The following is a 9,949-nucleotide window of genomic DNA, read 5'->3' as shown; positions in this document are numbered from 1 at the left end:
AATGACACTTTTGAACTGAGTAAGCCTCCGAATTCGGAGCGCCCTTCGTGGAATTCACGATTGGCCAAGTTAAAAGCCTCCGAATTCAGAGCACCATTAGTGAATGACACTTTTGGGCCAAATAAGCCTCCGGATTCGAAGCGACCTTCATGGAATTCACGATTGGCCAAGTTAAAAGTCTCCAAATTCGGAGCCCTATCAGTGAATGACACTTTCGGACCGAATAAGCCTCCGAATTCGGAGCCCCATCAGTGACACTTTTGGGCCGAGTAAACCTCCGGATTCGGAGCGCTCTTCGTGGAATTCATGATTGGGCAAGTTAAAAGCCTCTGAATTCGGAGCCCCATCAGTGAATGACACTTTTGGGCTGAATAAGCCTCCAAATTCGGAGCCCCATCAGTGACACTTTTGGGCCAAGTAAGCCTCCGGATTCAGAGCGCCCTTCGTGGAATTCACGATTGGCCAAGTTAAAAGCCTCCGAATTCGGAGCCCCATCAGTGAATGACACTTTTGGGCCGAATAAGCCTCCAGATTCGGAGCGCTCTTCGTGGAATTCACGATTGGCCAAGCTAAAAGCGTCCGAATTCGGAGCCCCATTAGTGAATGACACTTTTGGGCTGAATTAGCCTCCCAATTCAGAGCCCTATCAGTGACTCTTTTGGGCTGAGTAAGCCTCTAGATTTGGAGTGCCCTTCGTGGAATTCACGATTGGCCAAGTTAAAAGCCTCCGAATTTGGAGCCCCATCAGTGAATGACACTTTTGGGCCGAGTAAGCCTCCAGATTCGGAGCGCCCCTCGTGGAATTCACGATTGGTTAAGTTAAAAGCCTCCGAGTTCAGAGCTCCATCAGTGTGACACTTTTTGGTCAAGTAAGCCTCCGGATTCGGAGCGCCCTTCGTGGAATTCACGATTGGCCAAGTTAAAAGCCTCCAAATTCGGAGCCACATCAGTGAATGACACTTTTGGGCCGAATAAGCCTCCGAATTTCGAGCCCCATCAGTGACACTTTTGGGCCGAGTAAACCTTCGAATTCGGAGCGCCCTTCGTGGAATTCACGATTAGCCAAGTTAAAAGCCTCCGAATTCGAAGCCCCATCAGTGAATGACACTTTTGGGCCGAATAAGCCTCCAAATTTGAAGCCCCATCAGTGACACTTTTGGGCCAAGTAAGCCTCCGGATTCTGAGTGCCCTTCATGGAATTCACGATTGGCCAAGTTAAAAGCCTCCGAATTCGGAGCCCCATCAGTGAATGACACTTTTGGGCCGAATAAGCCTCCGAATTCAGAGCCCCATCAGTGACACTTTTGGGCGAGTAAGCCTCCAGATTCGGAGCGCCCTTCGTGGAATTCACGATTGGCTAAGTTAAAAGCCTCCGAATTCGGAGCCCCATCAACGAATGACACTTTTGGGCCGAGTAAGCCTCCGGATTCGAAACGCCCTTCGTGGAATTCACGATTGGCCAAGTTAAAAGCCTCCGAGTTCGGAGCCCCATCAGTGTGACACTTTTGGGCCGAGTAAGCCTCCGGATTTGAAGCGCCCTTCGTGATTTATGATTGGCCAAGTTAAAAGCCTCCGAATTAGAAGCCCCATCAATGAATGACACTTTTGGGCTGAATAAACCTCCGAATTCGGAGCCCCATCAGTGACACTTTTGGGCTGAGTAAGCCTCCGAATTCAAAACGCCTTTTGTTGAATTCATGATTGGCCAAGTTAAAAGCCTCCGAATTCAGAGCCCCATCAGCTAATTAAACATTTGGGCCGAGTAAGACTCCGAATTCGAAGCGCCTTTCGTGGCGCCCCTCACCAAACACCACGTTTGGTCGAGGCAAAATGCCTCCCAATTCGGCATGCTTTTCATGAATATTATAAACAAGCATAAACGCAGTTGACAAAAAGTGGTGGCAAATCAAAATGTTTTATCTTCAGTTTTATTAGGCGTTATTGCCCACAAGTTACAAATGAGCTTGAAATCAGGGGATTACGTACGCAACAGTAACTAGCAGCATGTAATTCAAGAATATTTTTGGCACACCAAATATATGAATTGAGAGAAATTAAAATAACATGAAAACATTTAAAATAATGTTTTATTGAATTAATCGATAATACACAATTGCCCCGAAGAGCGGTATGATATGTTTTATCTTCAGTTTTATTTGGCGTCGCCATTGTCGTCACTTTTCTCGATTTTGAAAACCGCAAAGGGAAAATGACAAGTCTGGTATAACGGCGATGCCGACTCCACGCTTGCTACTCGAAGAGCCTCTACGGCCTGGAGAGCCTTGACCCACCCGTGCTTAAATCCACGATTCTCACATCGGCTGACCTCTTCGGCGAGCTTTTCCTTAGTCATCTGTATCTCGACTTTCCGACCATCGTGGAAGCCTTGTTCATAAGACCTGGTCTTTAAGGCCTCTATTGCAAACATGCTTGCCGTATCATGATCGGCAATCGCATGACTTATAAGCTGTTGGGTCACTCTTTCTTCTACGATCAAGTTAGCTAGAGGCCGATTGTGTCCCGGTGGTTTTGACCAACCTTAGTTCGCGCTCAGCCTTCTCTGCACAAGCTTCTAAGCTTCAAATGCGTTCATCCTTCTGCTCTATCTTCTGCTCACGTGGCGCGAAGACGCATGCTGATTTCATAGGCGATATACAGCCCTTTCACAGCTCCATGGATACCCTCCTAAAACACTTTGAAATCAAGTCGACCGACCACCGACTATTAGGCTTCTGGTGAAAAAATGTGTTGAGCAAACTCGACTACCACATTTAGGTTGTGCACAATTGAATCTGTTTCCATCATCAGTTTGTTCCCCACAAAGATCGCAAAACTCAACGGGTGCGGAGTCGCACTAGTTTCTCCCCTCGAACGTAGTTGAGGAGAGCTCCCCCGTTGCTATTTCTCTCTTCTGGGAGACCTACTTCGACGACGCGGGGACTGGCATTTTTCACGTTCCCTGACGTCCTGCTCCTCGTGCGCATTGGCTCGCCCCCTCGATTCATCTCTGCGTCCAACTCCATGAGTGTCCTCCCTTCTCCTCTGCTGTTGAAGAATACTCTTCTTTCCATCCACAACAGTCGTCCAGCTTAGTTCGACACAATGCTTTTTCCCTCTCACAATTTATTGGATTTAAACGCAAAAATGGCACCTACGCGCACGCAAAATCCACCCCATTTATTAACTACGGGTGTAGAATCCCCAAGGCGACCTCATCAATGCTGAATTTTGACACCTAGTGCCGATCATCTCATGTGCCCCACCTGCTCCACGAGCTAATATCATTCGACCTTCCAGTTCATGCACCAGCTGGGACAAGGGCAGATTCATTAATCTAATCGGCAAATTCCCAACCTGGTGCCGATCATCTCATGTGCCCCAGCCGCTCCGCGTGCTAATATCATTCGGCCTTCCAGTTCATGCACCAGCTGGGGCAAGGGTAGATTTATTAATCTAATCGGCAAATGCCCGACCTGGTGCCGATCATCTCATGTGCCCCAGCTGCTCCATGAGCTAATATCATTCAGCCTTCTAGTTCATGCACCAGCTGAAGCAAGGGCAGATTCATTAATCTAATCAAATCTAATCGGCGAATGCCCAGACCTGGTGCCGAACATCTCATATGCCCCAGCCAATGAACAAGCTAATGTCATTAGGCCTGCCAGTTCATGCAGCTGGGGAAAAAGCAGATTCATTAAGCTAATCGGCCACACGTCGGGGCCTCGAGCCATTTTACTTGTTAGTCTATTGAATATTCATGCCTTTCCAAGTTATTAACTACCGATTATTTTAGACATTCGGCTAAATAGCAAAGAGGCAAAGGATGCTTAACTGATTCGATTAATTTATTAGATGTTTAATTTACTCATGTAGAAAACAGAAAAGCATAAGGAATTGTCATTAATAAGTTAAAGATAGATGACAGATAGTATATGCAGTAAACTGGTAAGCACAGAAAATTTTCAGTAATAAATTGAGCACAAACAACAGTCATTTTACACATGAAAATTAGCTTACATTCAGAGAAATGAAAATCTACTAACGAAAACCTACAAAAACTATGCATCTAAGATGCCTACCAAAAACAAAAATATCCCCTAATCAATCTTTAGGGTCAGACGCCAGGGGCTTAACGTCCACTTGCTCGTATGGAATCGGCTGTGCCAATGTCACATTCGCAGCAATGAGGGCTTTGAGCCAGCCGTGTTTGAAGCCCCGATTCTTGAACTTGGGGACTTCTTCCACATAGTTGTCTAAGGCGGTGTCCTTCCTAGCTTGGAACGCTTTGGAAATCTCAGAGTCAGCTACTTCATTTGCCTTCCTTGATTTGTTCAAGTCAGCTTCTAGCTTGGCGATCATCTCCTTGACTAACTTCAAGGCATCCTCGCTCGCTTTTGCCCTCTCTTCGGCGGCAAGCCTTAGCTGGTCGAAATTCCTCGCTCGCTCGGCCTCAGAGTCGGCTCTTGTAAGTTCCTTCGCTGCTCACGATGCCTCAGAATCGGCCCTTTGAGAGGCTACCACAGACTTGTTCTTTTCATTGTCAATTTTGGCTTTCAAGAAGCCGATCTGTTCTATGGCGTCATATTGACGGCGGCTGATTTCGGGTATCCTGCTGTAGACACCCCATTTTTGATCGTCCTCAAGACTTGGACGTCATCGTTTGAACACTCAATGATCATCCATGCTCATGTTCGTTTTGAGTTCTCGGAGGTCTCGGCCACGTGCCTCGCCTTAGGATCTCTCAACTTGTTTGTTTTGTGCTTGGTTGTGGGCCAAACACTTGTGTTTTTGCTTTTGAGGGAAGACGGTGGTTTGTTTGCCATTCCCTCAACCCATCGGCCAAGGCTTGATGCCATCGGCCTTGTTTTCTTGCCATCAGCCAAAAATGTTGGCCGATCGGCACTCCTTTTGGTCGGTTGGCACTTATGTTGGTCGATCGGCCATTTCTTTTGGCCGAGACCTTTTCTTTGCTTTTTGTAGAGATTGTGCTTCCAGCTGGTGCCAGCTGTTGGCCACTTTTTGTCTCCTCCATATACGTGTATGGAGGGATTTCAACCAAGCTTAGCTTGCTTAGGAAGCTTTGGAATTGAATTCCTATAAGAAGGGAGACCCCTCTCCCTTCCCAAGGGTTCTGAAAAATTGCATTAGAGAAGTGATGTCCCTCTCTCTCTCTATATTGGCCCTTGTTTGTGCCCTAAAGTGAGAATTCTTCTTGCATTTTGCCTAGAACCCCTTAGCCAAACCTCTTGACCTTGGAGCTGAGGTTCCATAGGACTTGTTTTAACATCCTAGAGTTATTTTTGGCATAGGAGAGTTACTGGTTTTGTTGTTCTACAAGGGTGAGCCTCCCATCCTCTTTTAAGCTTTGTTTTGCTTAAGTACTTAGCCATATTTGCATGCTTCTTTTGGCTTAGCTTTAAACTGAAAATAGCTTTGTTTTGAGTTTCTTAACAATGTTTGTTTGAGGGCTCATTGGTGTTGAGGGGTGGTCTACCCCCTTTGTGCCTTATTTGGCCTTGTTTTGGGCCACCTCCTTTAGGCTTTTGTTTAGTCTTTGTTTGGCCTCTTCACCACTATGGAAGTGAGGTTTTGAGGCCTCAAATAGGAGGGGGTTGTTCCCCCTCCCCTTCTCTTGTGTGCTTGTGGTATTGGCTTACTAAGTTAGCATGTTTTTATACCTCTTTGTGGCCTCATTTCAGTATGTATTAGGCTTTGTTTTGCCATGATATAACACTGTTTTGACTTGGTTTGACCATACCATGCATGCCTCATGTACTTGTAGTGCAATCCTCTCAATTGCCTTAACATGCTTTGTGCTTTAAGCCATGTTTTTAGCATGATTTTGGCTTGACCCAAAGAAGCTTTTAGCCTTGTTTTACCATGTTTAAGCTCTGATTTTGGTTGTCTTGGTCATGCATGACTTGCTTTGTATAGCCTTGGTTCAATCTAGCTTGTTAGCTTTGAGTATTGAATCCTCTAGCATGCATTACTTGGACCATTTTCATGATTCGGCATCATTTCATATGTGTTTTCAGTCCATGTTTCATGCTCAAATGCTTGCACTTATCACTCCTTTAATGCTTTAAAGAGTTGATGTTTTATGCCTCATGAATGGATCATTATGCATGCCCCCCCATGCTTAGGTCTTTGGGATGTTATCTAAGTGGGTTTTTGGTCTTGTTTTACCATGCCATAACTCTGTTTTTCATTGGTTAAGTCATGCCATATGTGGTTGTGACCTTTTTGTAGCCTTGCATGCCACATGTTTTTGGTGTTATGTTCTAGCTTGTGTTGGCTAGTTTCGAGCATATTTTTGGTCTCATATTGACCTACCTTGGGACTGTTTTGGGTGCCCTTGGCCCTTTGGGGCTTGCCTTGCATAGCCATGGTTTGAGTCCCTTGGCTAGCTTTAAGCTTTAGGCTTTCTTGCATGCTATACTTGCTTTGTTTGGTTGATTTGGCATCATTCCTCGCATATTTTCAGAGCTTATTGCATTGCCACATTCTCATGTTTGTCACACCTTGCTCATGTTTGAGAGTTGTGTCTTGTTGCCTAGCTTGTGGGCCAATTAGCATACTTGTTTGTTTTGCATTTTGGTACCATCATTTTAGCACTTTTGGCCACTGATTTGGACATGTTTGAGAGCTGTCCATTTTAGTTTAAGTCCATCTTCGCATGTTGTTGCATGCTTGCCTTGCATGTTGTCGCATGCTTGTTGCATACTTGTTACATTCCATGTTGTTACATGCTAATTCCATTACATGTTGTTGCATCATTGCATCACACTTGCATGTTTGCATAGCATTGTGTGTGCATGCCTTGCCTCTTTATCAAACATGATGGAGGTTGAGGCCCCCTTATGTGTTTTGTGCATTCATTCCACATTGAATTGCACACTTGGCTCCTTTGGCCATCATGCATTGGAATGCGTGATTGGTGGCCTGAGGGTCGAGAACTACACACCTTTGAGCCTTAAACATGATAAGGGGTGTAGTTGCGAACATCGTCTTGCAAATGTATTGCCATACCTCTGTTTGTCCTCTGCTGCAGCAAAACAGCTTTTTGCAGGAAAAGATGGCCGATCGGCTATCTGGTGTGCCGATCGGCTAAAAGTGTTTGGCCGATGACCTCATAAATGGTCGATGACACCTTTCCTTTGGCCGATGGCTTCACCATTTGGCAGATGGCCTCTCAACATGTCCATGAAGTGGTTCTAGAGCATCACAGGACTTTTCACAATTTTCAGAGGTGCAAAACAGTGCAAACAGAGGCAACAGGAGGCATGGCAACGAATTTCCGAGCGAAGCCGATCGAGCATGCATTTGTCCCTCTTATCAAGGCCTCTTTACTGTTTTTGTAGCTTAATTAATTTGTTTAATTAGTTAAGAGTTGTGTAATAATTAATTAGCTTGTTAGTTGATTAATTAGTTGATTTATATTATTCTTTCGGACCCTCCGTCGAGAGGGGCAATTGTTGTAATAAGTGTGCGTGTGTGTGATGCATGTTTTCCAACCCCACGTCTTTCTCCATTTTACTTAACCGCTTACGATGGTTAGTTTTAGGGCATATTTCATTTAGCATCCTTATGCTATGCATGTTTGCATCATTCACCTGTATTGTATGCACCGGGCTCGGCGTATCATACTAACTGCATTGTATTTCAATTCCTACTTGATTACATGTATTGAGTTGTCGCATCTCATATGCCATCTTAGAATAGCCGAGCCTATTTCTAGTTGCATTTTGCATGTGTTGCATTAGCCATCTTAACATGAACTAGGATCATGCATTGATTACTTACTAGTTCTTTATTTTGGCTCGGAGTACACTGTGAGTGTTTATGCTTTAGCATCTTGCATTTGTGTAAGTGTTGCCATGATAGCATGCTTGCCATGAGGCTATTTGCTTATGTGGCATAACTACCTGAATGCCTGTAGGTGAAGGTTAGATTGCTTGAATTGGAACAATTCATTGAACCCTTGATTTAGCCTACTTGCGAGTAGCAAACTTCAAACTGTTTTTCAAACAACAAATATGCAATGCTTTGTTCCAAATTAGGCGATCTAGTCTATACTTGTGTGTTGTGCACATCATATAGTAATTCTAGCTAATAACTAGAATAAGAATGCATATGTTTTCAAAAATAAGATATCATGCTTAGTACAGGCAGATCTTTGATCGGGCGAGCGAGGGTACTCATTGCATGACCTTCCCCTCTCGTACCCAAGTTCCCGAGCTGAGGCAACTTTGGTGATGATCGACACGTGGCCTTAGGCAACGAGTCAGGGTTTCCTAAATTCCCCCAAAATAAATATTTAGGTGGCAACTCTGTATCTGGCAAAGCAGTCCATGTTTGACACTTCTTTACAAAAATCAGTTTTCCAAAACAATTTGCCAGATTTGGACTCTTTGGTGATTTATCGGTCTTGCATTGCACTTTGCGAGATTAGATTCAGAACTGTGACATTGAGTCCGAACTGTAGTAAGCTAATGAACAAAATGGGATTTCGAGCCCATTTTCGCGCACGGAGCCCGGGACGTTTGGGCGCGTGTACGCCTGCCCACCATCTGCAAAACAAGGAAATAGAGTTACAGCAAACAAATAAGAATAATATATATATATGTATTCAGTTGGAAGACTGCAGATAAGACAAGTGATGTACCAATAAGGCTGACTAAGCGGCTAAAGCAATCAGCATTAGGTCTGGCTCCGCCCGAAATGTGGCTCTGTCAATCGGCAGGGATATTGAGGAGGCCATGCTCAAGGCCACAGCGAGGTCCTTCAAAGCTGATGCATCAGAGGCAATCGGCATATTCCTTATCCTTGGTTGAACAGTGAACGGAACAACCAAGTCCGATTCCTCAATGAGCGGCCGTTTGTCGCTTTGGTCCTCACCCTGGACGGCTTCTTGCTCGACGGGGCGCTTTTCCCCCCTATGCTCAGCCTCATCCCCTCGTTCTTCCTGCTCTGTCGCGGCCGTTTTGGTCTAAGCCGTTTCTTCGGTAATAACAGGCTGAGAGGATTCAGCGATCGCGGTGGGTGGAGTTTCCGATAGGGCGGCCTCGGCACTCCTCCAGGTGGCCATCCTTTCGGCGTTTTTTCTCCTGGCAAGTTAAGTGAGCGACTCCCCAGCCATATTCTCAGGATAGGCGTCGAGAAGGTCTCCTAAGTCTGTAAAAATGTTTTCGAATGAGACGTCCCCTCAACCCGATGTGGACGAATTAAGTCCGACTACCTCAAAGGCCGAGTTAAGAACCTGGTCTACCTCGGCTTCCAACTGGTTCGAGTCCTCGGTGACCTCCTCGGCTACTTGTTCTTCCACATGCTCCGAATCGGAGTCTTCCAAACCAATTTGCCTTAGGTTTTTGAAATTGGGAAAGATAAGGACCGTAAGATGCTCTTCGCCTCTGGGAATTGGAATGTGGTCTGCCGCCGAAAACGTTGGATAAGTCGGCTCATACCGTAGGAGAACGTGGTCCGTCCTCCCTTGTTTCTGAAGGCTTGGACAGCCAATGAACTGTAGTACGATTTTAATTTCAGCAAGCACAGCGTCGTCGGCTGAAGCCAACACTTTCTTCAAATCGTTGCCTGCATGAACAAAACGGTTAGTACATGGAAGAAAAGCCGAATACATGTACGATAATAAAAAACATAAATAACAAAAATGAGCTATACGGCCACCTGGTTCACCTTTTCGCCTAGGCATGGGATCTAGGTGATCTTCACCCTCGTCGAATTCCCAGTTATCTTGGACAATAACCATTACATCATCGACACGTTTACCAGAGCTGGCAAGCATAGTCACAAGTGATGATTGGTATCCGTGGCCCTGAGAAAATAGCATCCCAGCCGGCCAGTAGACTTGGCTAAGGCATAATAATGCTGAATAGCAGGTATACCTAGGTTAATCCTAAGGCGTCGATTCAACTCTATAATCTCCATTATG

The sequence above is a fragment of the Camellia sinensis genome, chromosome 11 (genome assembly GCF_055761805.1).
Source record: "Camellia sinensis isolate YWXY chromosome 11, ASM5576180v1, whole genome shotgun sequence".
NCBI lineage: Eukaryota > Viridiplantae > Streptophyta > Magnoliopsida > Ericales > Theaceae > Camellia > Camellia sinensis.
The sequence above is the reverse complement of the archived record's forward strand: the minus strand, read 5'-3'. Positions refer to the sequence as shown.